Below are 20,777 nucleotides of genomic sequence, written 5' to 3'. Positions count from 1 at the left end.
GAGGGATTGAAGTCAAAAGAAAAAGACAAAAAGATTTTCTTTTGTTAGGTAGTGTGTTAATTACCCCTTAGTTTTTCTTTGTACCGCGGTTCTTTTTCAAGGGTTTTATTTGAATCGGGTGTAGTTAGTTTTTGTTTTGTAGCATAGTAGAAAACCTTGTATCATGAATTGAATTGAAAGCAATGTCTCTTAACTTTATTAAATCTTGAGAATAGTACTGCTTTAGTTATGATGCTTAGGCTCAGTTTTTGACTCTTGTATAAGTACCTTAAATTGTTTGATCTTAACTTTGCTTAACTGCTTTGACTAGAATGTCTTGATGAGTTCGATCCTGAGTGAGTTATGTGCCATGTGGGTGTGAGATTTTGTGTTATTTTTTGCATTGCAGTTGATGTCTAGAACTTGCCCCGTGTGTTTGCAAAGTGAAATTGTAGTTTATTCAGTCATGGAAGTGATATAGATATTATATTGTTGAGCCAGATATATTATTTTACCCACCTAATTGTTATGTATCATAGTTAACCCATTTGAGCCTGTAATCCTGTTTCTTTGGCAACCATATTACAAGCCTTACCCATTTATTTGAATTGACCATCTATTTCAACCTTGTACCTATCATAAGCACTTAAATTTGTTATGAACTTTGTAAAAGTTGACGTGTGGGGTGGTTGGTTGGGCTTTTGAGTTGAACTAATGAAATAAGGAGAAAGGTGCAATGTTTTGAAAAAGTAAGAGCCACTTGAATTGAAAAAGAAAAGAAAAATAATTGTATGATTGTGGAAAATATTTCTTGATAGTGGTAACTCTTGATGTAATTGTGGTTAAAGAAGTAGGGAGTTAATATATATTGATGTGATAGTGGAGTTTTGGTTTGACATAAGTGTGTGGTTTTGAACAATGAATGTATGTATTAAAGTGCTCAGGGAGGTGTAGTCACACTTATATCTAAATGTATCCTACCCATCCCGTAGCCTACATTACAACCAATTAAAGTCCTACTTGATCCTTAACTAAATGAGATCAATTAGTAGAGTAGTACACTACGGGCAAGCCTATGATGCATCTTTTGTGGCATATGAATGTTATTTCTAAGAGTGAGTGAATTCTTTCTATCTTGAGTTCCTAATTGTTCTTAAATTTCTGTTGTGTATGGAACTACTCTCTACTGTTGTGTGAGGGAACTTAATTCACAAAGAAAAGGTAATGCTTGACCTATGTGTTAGAGTAATTGAGCAGGTTATAAATAATGCATGGTGCTTGTGAGTCAAATCTTGTGGCGAGGATGTTATGTTAGAGTGCTTAATCTATTTTAAATATTCTTGATGTGATGAGTTATGAGTGTTGTTTAAAAAGGTCGTGTCTATGTGAAGTGTAGTTTGATTGTTCGAGGACGAGAAATGATTTAAGTGTGGGGTGTTGATGATAGACTATAATCTCGTGTTTTAGTTGCTTTATTGCACTCTAATTTACTGCACTTTTATTGTGTTTGAGATTTAATCGCTAGTGTTTTGTACTTATCGTGTGTTTTATGCCTTGTAGGAGTGATTCCGAGCTATGTAGATGTATGGAATGAATTCAAAGCTATTTGGAGCTTTGAAGTATGAGCAAAAGCCCAAGGGATTAAGCCGGGATCGCGTTCGGGGGTCGAAAACCACATATGGATATTAAAAAGTGAGGAAAATTCTGTACTCTGAGAAAAGCCCACAGCCGCGGCATGCGCTTGTTCATTTCTATGCTGCCTGACAGATTTCAGCTCTCTGGATTTCCTTACTAATGCCCCTCGTGGCGCGTCGCCCCATGTGCAAATTTTACAGAGTAGTTGTCCTATTTCGCGTAGGAAAAGGTGATTTCATTTGGGCCCGACCCTACTTGGTATAAATACATGGAAAACATTATTTTCTAGACTGTTGACACATTGGAGACCTAAGGAGGCTAAGGAGGAGTTGGAGAATCAAAAGCACAAGGAGTTCATCATTCAATCCTCACTCAAGACCCGAGTTTGGATCGTTTTATGTTTTCCTTTACTTTAAACATATTTGTGAAGAATTTCTCCATATCTATGGACTAGTTCTCTTTAGGGTTTGATGGATTTGGTGTATTGATATTTGTTTAGAGATTATAACTCTAGTTTTATGTATTGAATCGTTTTGGATGATTTTACTGTTGCATCTATATTCACATGTTCATGTAATCGAGAGAGGCATAACTTGTGATATCTTTGCATTATCCTGTTGGTTGAGTTCATTAATTCTTCTTAGTAATCAAAAGAGGCTAGTTGAATTGTTGATGAAACCTAGTTAGGAGGATAATCGAGAGAGGTTCTCCTAAATACCAATCCATTACGCATTCTTGCATATCTTCACAGAGCTTAAATTGGTTCATATTGAGAGGTTGGGACTTAATCGAGGGAGGAGTTTCTACTAAATAATTATACTGATAATTAAGTGAATTCGAGAGACTGACTTGAATATTAGAAGTGAATTATCTAGAGTTAAATCCCAGACAATTATCTTGCACCTATCCTATCAAAACCCTATTTCCTCCCATTGATATCTTCCTTTCCTTAGTTAGTCCTTGCTTCGATTGTCCTTAGTCAATTAGCTCTAGATTCTTAGATAATTTTAGTATTAATCACATAAATCTAAATTGTTGATCATCTTGGATAGCAATCTAGCTACAAACTACGATAATATTATTTAACTCCAATCCCTGTGGATACGATATTATATTATACTATATTTGACTAGGGAGCATATTTAAGTGTGTAATTTGCGCTCGCCAAATTTTGGCGTCGTTGCCGGGGATTGGAAATCAATAGTGTTTGAAATTGTTTGTAGTGCTAATTCATTAATTTTTCTTTTATTTTAATTTTATTTTTCTCTTTTTATGTTTGGTGTTCTTTGACTGTGCGCAGCTTACATGTTAGATTGGTGCATGACTTGAGTTTCTGCAAAAGAAGTGCTACCATACTATCTAGAGATAGAAAAATAACTGCGACAGTTGAGGAAGGAAAAAGATCTCACCGAGACATCAGAAAAGGTTAGGCAATCTCAAAAATGAGATGTTACATTCCGCATTTTCATACGTTAAATTTTTGTCGTAACTTAATCGACATTAGTTCGGGAATGAGATTAATTTGGGATAAAATACGGTCCAAGCTATAATACCCGGTATTTATGGACTAGTGCCATACAAGGTACCACATGACCATGATAGTAAGGTGTATTAAAAGTAAGTAGTATTTTAAGTCATTTGAGATAATTCTTAATAATGTGGGTAATTGGTAAATTTTTGGCTAATAGAGGAATTAACAAGTTAATTAAAGATTAGTGGGTGCTTAATTAAGGCTTGGGATAAGCCTTAAATGTGGTAGCCCCCCCCCCCAATTTCAGAATTTTGACTCTTAAATTATAATTGAGAGGTGGCACATTTAAATAGATTATGTGGCTTAGTCATTAGTATGTGGGCCCACATCCATTCTAACATAAGTCATCTCTAACTTAAAAGAGAGACACATATGTGATAAGTAACTTGAGATTTTCATATCATCTTCAACAAAATGGAGATGCTTATATCAAAATCTCCAAGACATGTGTTAGCAACGGGATTCACACAAATTGTGTTAGCAACGAGATTCACAACAAAATGAAGATATTTACATCTTCTAAGTGATGGGTCTTCAGCAAGAATTTTCATACGAAATTATGCTGTGTAGTAGCAACGGGATTTGCAATTCTAAGAGAGCATGGTAAAATCTTTCTCAAGAATATCATACGGATTTTTCCCTACTCCAATCTTGTTGTCACGTGTTTTGTCGCGATTGTCATGTATTAGAGAGGTTGTCAAGAGAATCGACTCAGGTATGTTAAGGCTATCCCTTCTTTCTTTTGGCATGATCCAAATGATACAAATAAAACGAGCAAAATACGCAACTTTCATATTCATAGAAATACTAGGGGTGTCTATATTCTTGATTCCCCATGTGTCTTATTATTCTATCATCTGTTCATGGATCTCAGAAAATACGTAAGTTGATAAGTTTATTTTATGACATTAATCAAAGGCATAATGGTCCTATGATGTTCCGAGAGATTTTATTAACGTATTTCATATGCACTTCATTCATTTATGCATGTACATTGACCCATGACCAGATGGCATTATATACACGTATATTATATGAATATGGGATATGGGAAAAGGTTACGGCGTTATATACGCACCACCACCTGATCAGCTGGTATACGTTGATGATTTTGCCCACAGTGGATGAGATGATATAATGGGATGCCTTCAAAGGCTTGATGATGTTATGAACACCTATACCTATGCATGGTATGACATTTTATGCATATGCATGATATTATAATATTAAATGATTCACAGAGCTATTCAGACATACATGTTGAGTCTTTTACTCCATGTTTCTCTCATGTCTATTATTTACTGATTTTCATTCCTTACATACTCGGTACATTATTTGTACTAACATCCCTTTTGCCTGGGGACACCGCGTTTCATGCTCGCAGGTCTCGTTAGACAGGATGAGAGTTCTCCAAGTAGGCTATCAGCTCAGCGGAAGGTGTTGGTGCGCTCCATTTGCTCTGGAGTTGCTATTTGGTCAGTATGATTAGGACATTTGTTGATTGGTATGGCGGGGCTCTATCTCGACCTATATGATATTTATGTACTCTTAGAGGCTTGTAGACAGATGTCATATATATGAAAGATTGTATGGCCTTATCGGCCTATGTTCAGTGTATGAGCGATCACTTTGGCCTTATAGGATCGTATGTCACATGGATAAGTTTTTATAGAAGATTGGGTTATCTTATATTGAGTATTCCCTTATGTTTATTCTGGTTAGCCTATGACAGCCCGTTTGGCCCATTTTGACAATGATAGTACGATAAAAAAAATATGTAACGTTGGTACTCGGTTGAGTAAGGCACCGGGTGCCCGTCGCGATCCATCGGTTTGGGTCGTGACAAAAGTGGTATCAGAGCAGTTCAGTCCAAGGGAGTCTACAAGCCAAGTCTAGTAGAGTCTTGTTTATGGGTGTGTTGTGCACCACACTTACAAGCAGGAGGCTACAGGGCATTTAGGAATGTCACTCTTTCTTCTTACTCTAGATCGTGTGATAGAGCTCAATTGTAAGAAGTCAATTTCCTAAACTCTATCTTATTCATAATACGATGATGCCTACATCCAGAAAGACGGTTGGTAAGAGATATAGCTGTGGAAGAGTTGAGCCAGAGGAACTCAATTTTTGCATCATGCTTATGATGGATAAATATGAGGTATTCAGCAGATCATGTGTGTACTAAGATGTGAAAACTTCTTGATAAGGATCCCTAAGGCAAGAATGTCTATCCACTCTTACGGTAAAAATGAACAATAGAATCGGAAGGTAGACATAAGTTTCAGCAAGTAAAAGAAGCAAGATGAAAAAGGGTACGAGCTATCCAGCTAATGATAATTATCATAGAGGAATATAAGCCTTTTGAGTTACCTTCAACAATAACAGAGGTATGTACAATTGGTCACACCCATCTCATTTATGCCCTATGGGGGCTAACAGAAGTAGTATAAGAGAAGGCAGGATATCGGGATCTAGCTGGCGTTAGGGTAACCCAAAATGGTGGAAGTATTGTTAGCGTTAGCTGACATTTCTGAAGGATATTGCAAATGTGCTAATAGATCTCCTTGTGAGACGCCCAGATGGTGCACTCTAAAATAGTACAGCTAGATATGAGTACTACAAAAATAGGCACTGGAAGCCTGGAATGGATAAATATTATCTTAGTGTGACTCCCGTCCCTAGTAGAGAGAGAATGTTAGGCAACTCGAAGAGGCAGTGGATAGAGCAAGGGGAGCAAAAAGCAAAAGATTGTCTTGTTGAAGTTTTCGGAATAAAGTGATAGACAAAAATGTTAGCAGGGAAATAAGCAGAGAGTTAATGAAGCATTATGAGTAAGATGTGGTACATGGATGACAACGGTAGATCAAAAAGATGACAGTATTATAGAGTCTATAGTCAAGTGAAGGAAAAGATGAGAGGTGACAAGCCTTGAGACAACAAAAGAGTATAGGCCATAAAGTCATATTCTCATTTCGAGAAATAAGTTCGTGACTCTAACGTGATTACCAGAAGGAAAAGTTAGACCCCAGAGTAATAGAAATCAGTATGGATTGGTGAACAAGATAAACTAAACATGAATTAGGGACTGAATGATTTGATAATGGTCGACATCATAAGAATTTCAGATTTTGTTCCGGCGATAATAGAATGGACAACAGAAGAAAATTCATGAGAAATTCAGAGAATGGTCATTCAGGAAGACGCTTTCCTAAAGCAAGCAATGTGAGCAAAGTTCATCTTAAGGGACTGTATGTGCCAGTTATACTAAGTGTCACCCTCGCGAGTAAGGAAATTTATTATCCTTAGTACAGAAGGATTACAGCAAGGCGGGTAAGAGTCATCGATGATGTGAAAAGACGCCAAAGATGAAGAGGTAAAACATCTATATGTAGATCATCATAGCACTAAATCATAATACTCCCCAAAAAGCGGGGAATATAGAGTAATGTGGCATTAAGCCAGAATTAAGCGGTTCTAGTAACTGTGGAATGGTAAAGGAAGAATGCGATAAAAAATGAGAAAGGGATGAGATTGCACTTATTCAAATCCTTCTGATATTCTACGATTCCAGAACATTATGCAAATATGATGTAAAGGAGAGGAAGTAAGGGTTCTTGCCCGAGATGTTATTGATAGATAAGGAGCATGTACGAGACGTAAGTTAAGATAAAGGAGATAACCCAAGAAGATTACGCGGAATATTGATATGAGAATTGGCCAATGAGTAGTTAGTAGTTGATCCAGGAAGAGCCTAATTATGGCTAAACAAGAGGACACCGACAAATCAACAGATTGCGCAAGATGAACATAGTGAACCCCAACATGGGGAATTCAGTTTTGCAGATATGACATCGTGATCCCTGAGATATATTCAGATAGAAGTTGGGGTAGTTAACGGTACCGTATGAGTATTACGAAAATAAAAGAGAATGCCACTGGGAAGACAATCAAAATAATAGTTCAGAAGCAACCCTACAAGCACAAGGGCATGGAAATAAGTAACTACGGATAATTATAGGCGGGGAAGAACATCAAAAATTCCATCAAGTATACGATGTGATAAGCTCGCAGCTTTACAAGAGCCAGAGGGTCCTCCCTAAGTATTACAACAAAAGACTAGCTGAGGAAATAAGGAAGACGGCTTCAACCTAAGCACAATGACCTAAAGAGGAAGTGGTCTTGTAACAACAGTCTCACTATAACATTGCATGCACTCCATAAGAAAGTGGCACCTATCGTGGCTAATAAGCGGGAAATGAAACCAAAAGTAATATTCAAGACCATATGAATTGCACAAAATTCCGACATGCATGGGAACTAAGATAAGCTAAGTATGCACGCAACAAGGGGCAGAAAGACCAGAAAAGTAATTGCTTACGTTTAAAGAAAGCTGAGATGGAACGAAAGGAATTATTTGATCAATGATCCAGAGTTAGTTATGTTATGAACGCACTCAAGATTTTGGAGTATTATCCATGCAGCATGTATGTTGACAATCATACAGCTGTAGATGACTCTGGTATAAGTTAAAAGAAAGAATTGAGTCCAGGTCACAGACAAGGGATTGAATTGTTAGATGATGGTATCACGGATATTCCATAGCGTCTATAAAAGGCTGAATTAATAACTAATACCAGGAGCCACATATCAGAAGATAGCTTAAGCCTACACAAAGACTGATCAGAAGGAAGAGGAAACTAAAGAGTTACATCACCCAAGTAAATCATGAGTCTAATTATTGGACACGAAAAATTTCAGGAATCGTGATTGAGAACATAGCAGAATCCCTCTTAATATCAGAGGTACAAGTGAGATAGTACAACAACCATATTCTATAACAGCTCTATGATAAAGTCAGTTAGAAAAGTATTAGCCTTATAAGAAGTCAGTATGAAGCTCCCACCAGATTGTGTATGCACCAGAGGTGCAAGTATTATAATAGAGCTTCAAGTTGTGGATGTGAATTATACATATGTTAAAGCGAGGTCATAAAAGAGATAGAAGACGTGATGCGAGATTTTAAGGTAAGTAAGGTAAAGGTGAACTGTTACAACCCAAATTCGCATATCATAGATCACGCCGTAAGGTAGTCGACGTAAATCCAAGAAGAGATTATCTTTGAGATGATAATAAGTTAATCCTATTGGTCTTAAACGATACAAGGGTGTATAAGAGTGGTTAACAAGTATTTGTAGTTAAGCTAATCAAGGATGTTGTAACCCGTATTTTCGGATAACACTAGAGGTGATTAACTGTCCCAAGAGGTCTTGTTTTAATGTATTTGAATCATATAATATCTGCATCATAAGTCTTGAAGTCAAGCGAGTTATGAAATAAAAGTCGATAAAAGTTGTCGCAACTTAGGTTTATAATTTTACTTAAACTTTAGGTCAAATGTTACTGCATTTTACTCCCAATGTGCTTGGAATTATGGGGTGATCTACCTATCAAATTGAAGATCTATGAGTCTAGTTTCCAACGCATTAAACCGTTCGTCGATACGATCTCGGAATAGAGAGATATTCGTGTTTTCGCGAGAGTGCGCCAAGCTGCTCTCTATGGGGCCCACAAAGGCGGTTTAAGACATTTGGACATATATAAGATAACTCAACCCCGTTTTAAGTCATTATTTTTCAGTATATTCAGACCTTATAACCCTAAAAATACTCTCTCAAGGTTCTCTCATGATCCAAGACCCAAACAAAGGGCAAACAACACAAATCAAATGTCGGGAATCCCGTGGCGCTAGTAAGTTTCTTGTTCTTCTTGTTGTTGCTGATTTTTGTGTTGTTCCAGCTCGTGTGGGAGGTTGTTTTAAGTGTTTTATGTCCTGTAAATACACCTTCAAGTTTTTAATATCAACCCTAGGTGATTTCAAGTCTTCTAAAGTAATTCTAGTGCCGAAAAACCCGAATTAATTGCTAGTTTCGCTTCCTTGTTCTTGTGGCAGAATTGAAGGGATATTTCGTGGAAAATTAAGGTCAAATTGGAGTTGTTCTTTCTGTTTAAAGGTAAGGAACCTCTTACTCTATATATATTTAAGATTATCCAAGTTGCAGCAAAGTCATTGAAGCTAGAACTTGTAAAATATATATCGAAAAGCTTGGTAGTAATTTTGTTGGTTGGTGGACTGTTTTGGAGGCTCAATATGATTATTAATGATGTTGTTTGGGCTGTTTGGTGATTGTATTGACTTGTGGGAAGTCATATAAATAGGGGAGGTGCTGTCCGTTTCATCGTAAAATAGGTTGTGGTCGATACATAATAGTTACGACGCTTAAACGATAATGATAGTGTCATTTGTCTTATTGTAGACTAAGGAGTCGTGATATTTGCATAGCTTGAGGTTGGGCAGTATATACAAGGTATGTGAGGCTATCCCCTTCATTCTTTTGCACGACTCCGATTGTACATAATGTAATGAACGAGCTCCCAAAGATACTCTACTCTTAGAAGCTAGCAGTACTTACATTGCTGCCCCTCTTATGAAACGATTGATATTGATGTTACTTCTCTTATTCTTATATTATCAATATTGTTGGTAGTTCCTGATTCTTATAAGATTCTTGATGAAGAGTTAATCCTAATAACGTGTACGAAGGATACCGACCTTACGTCACTCCGAAAGGTTCAAATTATGATTCCAACGAGTCCAGCATGCATCATATATATGTATCTATTTTACTCTACCGAGCCGCGCTATAGTCGGCCGGGTATGGCACCTATTGTGCAACCACTGATCAGTTGGGTTTTACCGAGCTCCACGTGGCCGGGTACGATTCTACCGAGCCCTATGATGGCCGGGTACGTTTTACCGAGCCTATTATGGCCGGGTACGATATGATGATGATGATGCCCACAAAGGCATATGTTTTAAACGTTTATGTATATATATATGTATGTATCATGTATTTCATGTCAGTAGCCCTCAGAGGTACCCAGATGTCACAGGTTGTATATTCTCTATCCGTGTTTACATTACTGATCTTACTTATGCTTTCTTGCCTCACATACTCAGTACTTTATTCGTACTGACATCCTTTTTATTTGTGGACGCTGCATGTCGTGCTGCAGGTCCTGATAGACAGGTAGACGTAGCTCCCCCATCACAGTAGGCTATCCAGTTCAGCGTTATTGGCAAGATCCTTTCTCCGGACCTGCCGTGGTCTTGGTATGCATTTTTGTTATAGACATTATGGGTATGTCGGGGCCCTGTTCCGGCAATGTTGTAGCACTTATGTTCTTTTAGAGGCTCATAGACAGGTGTCGACTCATGTATGGTTTGGAATGCCTTGTCGGCTGATTTTTGTTGTATAGTCTTTCATGGAACCATGGTAGCTTGTACCTTATATATAGTTTCTTGACAGTCTTGTCGTCCCATGTTACGTATGTTCATGACATTATCTTTCATTGTTGGATGTTCATGATCCATGTCTTTCATTTATATTGGTCTTGTCGGCCCTTAAAGATAATAAGGAAGGTTAGATAAAATGTACGTTGGTGCTCGGCAAGTATGGCCCGGGTGCTAGTCATGACCCTCCAGTTGGGTCGTGACAAACTTGGTATCAGAGCAAGTCTGTCCTAGGGGTTGTCTATGAGCCGTGTCTAGTAGAGTTTTGATTATGGATGTGTAGCGCGCCACATTTATAATCAGGAGGCTACGTGACATCTAGGGTTGTTACCTTCTTCCTGAATCTAGATCGTGCGTAGAGTTGAGTCGTAAGTGTTCATATCTAATATTCACCTTGTTTTCTTTTAGCGATGCCTTCGACTAGGAAGCAAGCGATTAGTAAACGGCTTGATACAGCTGTAGGAGAGGGTAACATTCAGGTGCCTCCAGCCATAGCAGGCCAAAGTGAGGCTCAGAGTGAGATGCCGTCTCATACCTCTCTGTCTTCTCCAGAAGATATTAGGAGGCACCCAGTACATCCAGTTCCTCCGTCTGGCACTACAGACCATGATATGTGCAGTGCAGTGCAGTTGTTGAGTAGCTTAGTAGCTGCTCAGGCTCAGAGGCAGAATACCGGTGCTGTTGATAAACCGGTTAGTGCAGGAGTTCATGATTTTATTAATCTAGACCCTCCAGTGTTTACCGGATCAAGCCCCAAGGAGGACCCGCAAACATTTATTGATCAGGTTCATTGTACATTGCGGGTTATGCATGCTAGTGATACGGAGGCAGTAGAGTTGGCTTCTTATCGGTTACAGGATTTAGCGATTTTATGGTATGATAGTTGGGAGAGATCTAGGGGTCTGAATGCTCCTCCAGCCGTGTGGAAGGAATTTTCTGAGGCCTTTCTTCGTCACTACTTGCCAGCTGAGATACGACGAGCTAGAGCTGATAAGTTCTTGAACCTTCGACAGGGTAATATGAGTGCATGAGAGTATAGTATATAGTTTGATTCTTTATCAAGGTATACTCCCCATATGGTGGCCGAGATGAGTGATAGGGTGACCACATCTGATAAATGAGTGCACAACAGCCTCCTTGGTAGAGGGCATGGATATTTCCCGTATTCAGGCTTATGCCCAGACCCTTCAGGATCATAAGTTATATGCTAAGCTCTCTAAATGTGAATTCTTGCTGAACTCAGTAGCATTCCTTGGCCATGTGATATCTGATGAGGGTATTAAGGTCGACACTCAGAAGATCGATGCAGTGAAGAATTGGCCGAGACCTACAACACCGTCAGAAGTCTGCAGCTTCCTGGGGCTAGCAAGATATTATAGGCGGTTTGTAGAAGGGTTTTCCTCTATATCAGCACCATTGACTAAGTTAACACAGAAAGCTACCAAGTTCCAGTGGTCTGATTCTTGTGAACATAGTTTTCAGGAGCTAAAGAATCGATTGACATCTGCGCCAGTGCTCACTCTCCCAGAAGGAACAGAAGGTTATGTGGTATATTGTGATGCCTCAGGTATAGGTTTGGGGTGCGTATTGATGCAACGTGGGAAGGTGATTGCTTATGCATCAAGACAATTGAAGAAGCATGAAAAGAATTACCCGACTCATGATTTGGAATTGGCTGCAATAATATATGCTTTGAAGATATTATGACACTACTTATACGGCGTCCATGTTGACATCTACACAGATCACAAGAGTTTACAATACATCTTCAAGCAGAAGGAGTTGAATTTGAGGCAGCGTAGGTGGCTTGAATTACTGAAAGACTACGACATCGAGATATTGCACCATCCTGGTAAAGCCAATGTTGTGGCAGACGCTCTCAGCCGTAAGTCAATGGGAAGCTTAATACATATTGAGGCAGGTAGACAAGGGTTGACCAAAGAGCTTCACCTGCTGGCCAATATGAGAATCAGATTGTTGGACTCTGATGACGGAGGTGTTACTGTACAGAATACAGCAGAATCATCTTTGGTAGCCGAGGTAAAAGCACGGCAATATGAAGATCCTACCTTAGTAAGATTGAGAGAGGGAATTCAGCAGTGTAAGATTACAGCTTTCAAGATCGGAGGAGATGGGACACTAAGATACCAGGGCCGATTATGTGTACCTAGTGTGGCAGGGTTGCGAGAGAAGATTATGATTGAGATTCACCAGTCCCGATATTCTATCCATCCTGGCTCGACAAAGATGTATCATGACGTTAAGGAGCAGTATTGGTGGGACAACATGAAGAAGTCTATTGCAGAATTTGTAGCCCAGTGTCCTAATTATCAACAAGTAAAAATCGAGCATCAGAAACCCAGTGGATTGATTCAGAATATAGAGATTCCGACCTACAAATGGGAGGTGATTAATATGGACTTCATTATTGGATTACCTCGCTCTTATCATAAGTTTGACTCCATCTGGGTGATAGTTGATCGACTTACAAAATCTGCCCATTTTCTACCAGTTAAGACAACTTACACGGCTGAAGATTATGCGAACTTGTATATCAAGGAGATTGTTAGGCTTCATGGTGTGCCGGTATCTATTATATCAGACCGAGGAGCTCAATTTACGGCTAACTTTTGGAGGTCTTTTCAGAAGGGTTTAGGCACACAAGTAAATCTCAGCACTGCATTCCATCCGCAGACTGACGGACAGGCTGAACGTACCATCCAGACGCTTGAAGATATGCTACGAGCATGTGTTCTAGATTTCAAGGGGAATTGGGATGACCATCTGGCACTTATAGAATTTGCCTACAATAATAGCTACCATTCCAGTATTAAAATGGCCCCGTATGAGGCACTGTACGGGAGGAGATGTAGATCACCAGTTGGATGGTTCGAAGTCGGTGAGACAGAATTATATGGGCCAGATTTGATTCACCAAGCCATTGAGAAGGTGAAAGTGATACAAGAGCAACTGAGGACGGCACAAAGCAGGCAAAAGTCTTATTCCGACGTCCGACGTCGTGATCTGGAATTTAAGGTTGGTGATTGGGTTTTCCTGAAGATCTCGCCGATGAAGGGTGTTATGCGTTTTGGGAAGAAGGGTAAGTTGAGTCCGCGGTATATTGGGCCGTACAAAATTCTTCGACGAATTGGACAGGTTGCTTACGAGTTAGAATTGCCATCTGAATTGGAATTTGTCCACCCGGTATTCCATGTATCTATGTTGAGGAAATGTATTGGAGACCCTTCTCGGGTCGTCCCTATCAAAGATGTACAAGTTACAAAGGATCTATCATATGATAAAGTGCCAGTGGCTATATTAGATCGACAAGTCCGCAAGCTGAGAACAAAGGATGTAGCTTCCGTGAAAGTATTATGGAGGAACAAGAATATAGAAGAAATGACATGGGAAGCAGAAGAGGAGATGAAGTCTAAATACCCTTACCTATTCCAGAGTGAAGATAACGAGGATGCCGGGGGAAAGAAGGACGCATTATAAGGTGAAACGGCTCTATGAGATAAGCAATAGCTTGTGAATACTCTTTTTTTAATACAAAATGGTGATATGCAGATAATGTACATATCCATAATGCTTTGTATAGTCTTGTATGGCCATAGGTTGGGTTTAACTGCTTGCAAGTTTGGCTAGTGTCCATTTTATAAGGGAAACTCAGCCGGAAATCTCCGTCGGAATCCACGATGAGTTAGACACCCCATAAACCCTTACATTCGAGGACGAATATTCCTAAGGGGGAGAGGATGTTACAACCCAAATTCGCATATCATAGATCACGCCGTAAGGTAGTCGACGTAAATCCAAGAAGAGATTATCTTTGAGATGATAATAAGTTAATCCTATTGATCTTAAACGATACAAGGGTGTATAAGAGTGGTTAACAAGTATTTGAAGTTAAGCTAATCAAGGATGTTGTAACCCGTATTTTCGGATAACACTAGAGGTGATTAACTGTCCCAAGAGGTCTTGTTTTAATGTATTTGAATCATACAATATCCGTATCATAAGTCTTGAAGTCAAGCGAGTTATGAAATAAAAGTCGATAAAAGTTGTCGCAACTTAGGTTTATAATTTTACTTAAACTTTAGGTCAAATGTTACTGCATTTCACTCCCAATGTGCTTGGAATTATAGGGTGATCTACCTATCAAATTGAAGATCTATGAGTCTAGTTTCCAACGCATTAAACCGTTCGTCGATATGATCTCGGAATAGAGAGATATTCGCGTTTTCGCGAGAGTGCGACAAGCTGCTCTCTATGGGGCCCACAAAGGCGGTTTAAGACATTCTCAACCCCGTTTTAAGTCATTATTTTTCAGTATATTCAGACCTTATAACCCTAAAAATACTCTCTCAAGGTTCTCTCATGATCCAAGACCCAAACAAAGGGCAAACAACACAAATCAAATGTCGGGAATCCCGTGGCGCTAGTAAGTTTCTTGTTCTTCTTGTTGTTGCTGATTTTTGTGTTGTTCCAGCTCGTGTGGGAGGTTGTTTTAAGTGTTTTATGTCCTGTAAATACACCTTCAAGTTTTTAATATCAACCCTAGGTGATTTCAAGTCTTCTAAAGTAATTCTAGTGCCGAAAAACCCGAATTAATTGCTAGTTTCGCTTCCTTGTTCTTGTGGCAGAATTGAAGGGATATTTCGTGGAAAATTAAGGTCAAATTGGAGTTGTTCTTTCTGTTTAAAGGTAAGGAACCTCTTACTCTATATATATTTAAGATTATCCAAGTTGCAGCTAAGTCGTTGAAGCTAGAACTTGTGAAATATATATCGAAAAGCTTGGTAGTAATGTTGTTGGTTGGTGGACTGTTTTGGAGGCTCAATATGATTATTAATGATGTTGTTTGGGCTGTTTGGTGATTGTATTGACTTGTGGGAAGTCATATAAATAGGGGAGGTGCTGTCCGTTTCATCGTAAAATAGGTTGTGGTCGATACATAATAGTTACGACGCTTAAACGATAATGATAGTGTCATTTGTCTTATTGTAGACTAAGGAGTCGTGATATTTGCATAGCTTGAGGTTGGGCAGTATATACAAGGTATGTGAGGCTATCCCCTTCATTCTTTTGCACGACTCCGATTGTACATAATGTAATGAACGAGCTCCCAAAGATACTCTACTCTTAGAAGCTAGCAGTACTTACATTGCTGCCCTTCTTATGAAACGATTGATATTGATGTTACTTCTCTTATTCTTATATTATCAATGTTGTTGGTAGTTCCTGATTCTTATAAGATTCTTGATGAAGAGTTAATCCTAATAACGTGTACGAAGGATACCGACCTTACGTCACTCCGAAAGGTTCAAATTATGATTCCAACGAGTCCAGCATGCATCATATATATGTATCTATTTTACTCTACCGAGCCGCGCTATAGTCGGCCGGGTATGGCACCTATTGTGCAACCACTGATCAGTTGGGTTTTACCGAGCTCCACGTGGCCGGGTACGATTCTACCGAGCCCTATGATGGCCGGGTACGTTTTACCGAGCCTATTATGGCCGGGTACGATATGATGATGATGATGCCCACAAAGGCATATGTTTTAAACGTTTATGTATATATATATATGTATGTATCATGTATTTCATGTCAGTAGCCCTCAGAGGTACCCAGATGTCACAGGTTGTATATTCTCTATCCGTGTTTACATTACTGATCTTACTTATGCTTTCTTGCCTCACATACTCAGTACTTTATTCGTACTGACGTCCTTTTTATTTGTGGACGCTGCATGTCGTGCTGCAGGTCCTGATAGACAGGTAGACGTAGCTCCCCCATCACAGTAGGCTATCCAGTTCAGCGTTATTGGCAAGATCCTTTCTCCGGACCTGCCGTGGTCTTGGTATGCATTTTTGTTATAGACATTATGGGTATGTCGGGGCCCTGTTCCGGCAATGTTGTAGCACTTATGTTCTTTTAGAGGCTCATAGACAGGTGTCGACTCATGTATGGTTTGGAATGCCTTGTCGGCTGATTTTTGTTGTATAGTCTTTCATGGCACCATGGTAGCTTGTACCTTATATATAGTTTCTTGACAGTCTTGTCGTCCCATGTTACGTATGTTCATGACATTATCTTTCATTGTTGGATGTTCATGATCCATGTCTTTCATTTATATTGGTCTTGTCGGCCCTTAAAGATAATAAGGAAGGTTAGATAAAATGTACGTTGGTGCTCGGCAAGTATGGCCCGGGTGCTAGTCATGACCCTCCAGTTGGGTCGTGACAAACTTGGTATCAGAGCAAGTCTGTCCTAGGGGTTGTCTATGAGCCATGTCTACAGATAGGAGGTTAGAAGCGCCGGGATTCAGTATCCAGGAATGGTAGCGGCGGCGTCAGTGGTATATCTTCCAACCTATGGTTTCTAAGTATCGAGAGGTCTAGTTAAGAGAGTGAAGAAGAGTTAGAAACGATGTGAAGTCTCGCTTGATGTTCCAGGATGACATAAGGAAATATACAATGCAAGTAAGTTGAAGGAAGATTGCGAGTAGTATAAATAGATATGTGTAGGTCGCAAGCTTAAGTATGGTAAAGCGACAAGGTTTTAGGAAGACAGGAGTAAGGATAATAAAGGGTGAGTGAGAAGGTGACGAGAATGGATAAGTCCTCGAGATTAAACCCAAGAAAACAAGAGAGCTGATGGTTCCTCTAAGTTATAGAAAGCTCAGTATAGCCTGAATGAACTCAAAGGAGTCTAAGACTAGTAGCATTTAGAAAAAATGGAATGCTGCCCTGGTAGTAGAATGGGGGTGTAATTGTGATAGATGAAGGATGACGTTTGGGCCTTCGATTGAGTAATGATATCATGAATTGTATAGGATTAAAATACCCACGTAAGGCGAATCACATTGGGATGCTATGAAATATGGTTATGGATGTATGGTATCACCCCCAGGTGGATCAGGAAAATCACTTCAAATGTTCCTCGATGCAACGTAAGCCCTAGTGGCAATGTATTACGTAAGAGGTTTCAAGTTATCAGTAGTAGATGGTAGATCAACATTGAGGTGAATCAACAATGGATGGATAAAAGTTACAACAGTATGAGATGGGATCAGGCTGCCATTCTTAAGATGAACAGTAATGAAGAAGCATTAAAGGACTTAGATTTATACATATAGAATAAGCAGCAAAAGTAACTTGGAGTTTTGTAGCAGGCCTTAGTAACGACAAATCAAAGTAAGAGTTATGGTATAGTATTGTCACGACCCAAACTTAGGGAGCGGGACCGGCACTCAACCGAGAGAACCCGGCCGAGCAAGCCTATTAGATTTCCTTCTACCCAAACTCATCCAAGAATAAAGAGGAGATGTACTCCATTAATCATTCACTGAAAAGATTTTATTAACAACTTCCTTTTCATTCTCATTAGCAGCCTCATTCATAATTTCCAAAATATTACGCGTTTATAGAATTAATGAAAAACATGATTTCCAAATACAAACATTTCTAGTTCAGTTCCCAACATCAACCACAACCCACAACCTGTCTACAGAGCCTCTAAATACAATAGAATAGTAATATGGAAATGCTAGCAACAAGGCCCTGGCTATACCTCAAAACAAAGTACATGAGAAACAAAAGATACATGACCCCGAAATGAAGTGGGGCTCACCAAATCAACTGAAAAGAGTGCACTGCTATCACTAATCAATGCCGCTTGCTGTAGAACCACCTGCATCCATTAAAGATGCAGCGCCCCCGGCAAAAGAGACGTTAGTACTGTCGAATAGCACTAGTATGCATAGCTAAAAGTCCTCTTTCAAAATAGAATGCCCATATAAGAAAAGGCAACACATAGAAACAGCAAGTCATAATCAACAATATCCAAATGTTTAGTTAAACCATAATAATTTTCAAAATACGAACTTCATATACAATTTTGGTTGGGAGATCATTAGCACTGATATACTACCGTCTTTGTTAGCACGGAGTCCGATCACGCCCGATCGGCTAGGCCATCTCCCCACAAACAATGTGGTTTGACATGTGATGCGAAATAAAGTTGTTACCAAGAGTAGTACCACCATATGCGCAATATGGCGTCTGATCTCCACCCGATCAGCTAGGCCGCCTTCCCACATATGCTGTGCAGGTTGACTTTTCCAATCCACAAAGGTTCCAGTTTCATCCCAATTAAGGGGAATAATATCACAATTTTTCAAAGGTTCCAATTTCATCCCAAATAAGGGGAATAACCACAATCCACCCCTACACCGGCACATGTAGTTTCAGGTGTGGGCCTTATGACCCACCCTTCCTTGGTTTTACTAATGATGCTCCCAAAAACATTTTATTTTTTTGATTTGCACACAGAAGTAAGATAATTACAATTGTACTCACCTCAACATCTTTCACATTGTATAAATTCTCATTAGTATTTCCAGTCATTCATAACGACAATATTTCACTGGCTCATTTGGCCATTCACAAGATTCTTTATTCCGGGCACGATGGCCGTATTTCAGATTCCACACTTTCACCTCTTTTAATTTCAAAGATCACCATCAAATATCAACATGTAGAAAATTTCAGAAATCATATACTTCAAATCCATTTGAAATGGGAACTTCAAACACAAATGGTTTCTTCCCAAAGAATGAGGCATACCAACCAACAATAGAAACACACATGAAAAATCATAAACAATCAATACACCATTTACTCTTGCAATACTCTTCCCCAGAAATGACAATGTACAATTTCAACACATGAGTATATAGAACTCGAATCACACTGGATATATTTATAAAGCAAAGCATTAGTTAAAGCAACCACTAATGGGCATGAATTCAGTACAAAAGCTCTTAGGCAAATTCTATTTTCCATAACACTTTTAACACAGTTGAGTCGAGGCTCATTTCATATTCTTTATCGCATTCTATCAAATCATTTGCATTACTAGCCACAGTCATAACTTAAATTCTTGGCACGTTGGCCACACTCTATATCCCCAATTCACTTATTTCATTTCCAACCACCTTTATAGGTTATCAACAATAAGACATTTCCAATCAAGACTTTAGGCACACATATGAGCAATTTTGAGTCTTAAGCATATCGAGTTTTTTTCTCACCCAATTGGTATACTAGTTCTTATTTAAAACATGACTCAAAACCACAACATTTTAATACGCAACCCATACTTTAAAACTTACGGGAACATTATGGAATTCAATTACAAGAGATAAAGTTTAGCCAACATACCTCAAATTCATCCCTTAATGATACTACAACGATCTACTATACTAAGCAACTTCAATCTACAATATCAACATCCATTGGGACCAATATTAGTAACAAATCCCATAGGTTCATTGTATTCATAAATTTCATCGCCAAGATTACCATTCACCTTCTCTCTTATTTTCTCAAAAGTACTATTCATGCCATGAACTAGAGTTTTATAATCCAATCTTTCAACCATTAAAACTTGTAACAAATTCTTCAAATACTTCTAACTACTCATAATAAACGAGTTTGAAGCATTGGAATTATCTCTAGTAGATCAATCTTGAAAAATCACAACTTTGGTGATTTTTGTTTTCTTGAGGATTTGATGATGAAATCTTGTATTTGGATGTAAGAATGATATTAGAACTCATGAATGTTGAGTAATAATCAACCCAAAACATCATTAACAACTTACCTTGATCGATTGGACTTGATTTGAGCTCAAAATCACCCCTTCACTTCAAGAACCCTAACTCCCAAATACACAAAATACCCTCTTTACCCGACCTTGTATTTATAGGCCCTGATTTTTGGGTTTCGGATGCGGCCCTGGATGCTTCGTATCCCCACTTCACTCCTATTTGAAGCTCGGATGTGGACCTGGACGCTATGGCAGCAATTCACTGCCAGCCTCTCTTTCGAATGCGGCCTCGGATGTTTCGCATCCGCATGCTCCTCTGCCAGCCTTTGGTAATTTGGTCATAACTTCTTGTAGGAATGTCCAAATGAAAAATGGTTTGAAGCATTAGAAACTAGACTCAAAGACCTTTAATTTTGTAGGTATACATCACCTAATTCTTTATATATTTATATATATGTCCATCTAAAGTTTGGTCTTGTGCATACTCATTTGGAACTTTATCATGAAATTTCCAACTTGACTTGGACTTAGGGATCTCCCTAGACCGCACATCACTTATAATATGACTCGTACACTTATTATCATATCCAATTGATATCCATCCCATTAATAGTCCTCGTCTTCACACAAAATAATATAATTAGCGCACATCAACTTTCTTAA

Source organism: Nicotiana tabacum, chromosome 12 (assembly GCF_000715075.1).
Source record: "Nicotiana tabacum cultivar K326 chromosome 12, ASM71507v2, whole genome shotgun sequence".
NCBI classification, from domain to species: domain Eukaryota; kingdom Viridiplantae; phylum Streptophyta; class Magnoliopsida; order Solanales; family Solanaceae; genus Nicotiana; species Nicotiana tabacum.
Note: the sequence above shows the minus strand (reverse complement) of the source record.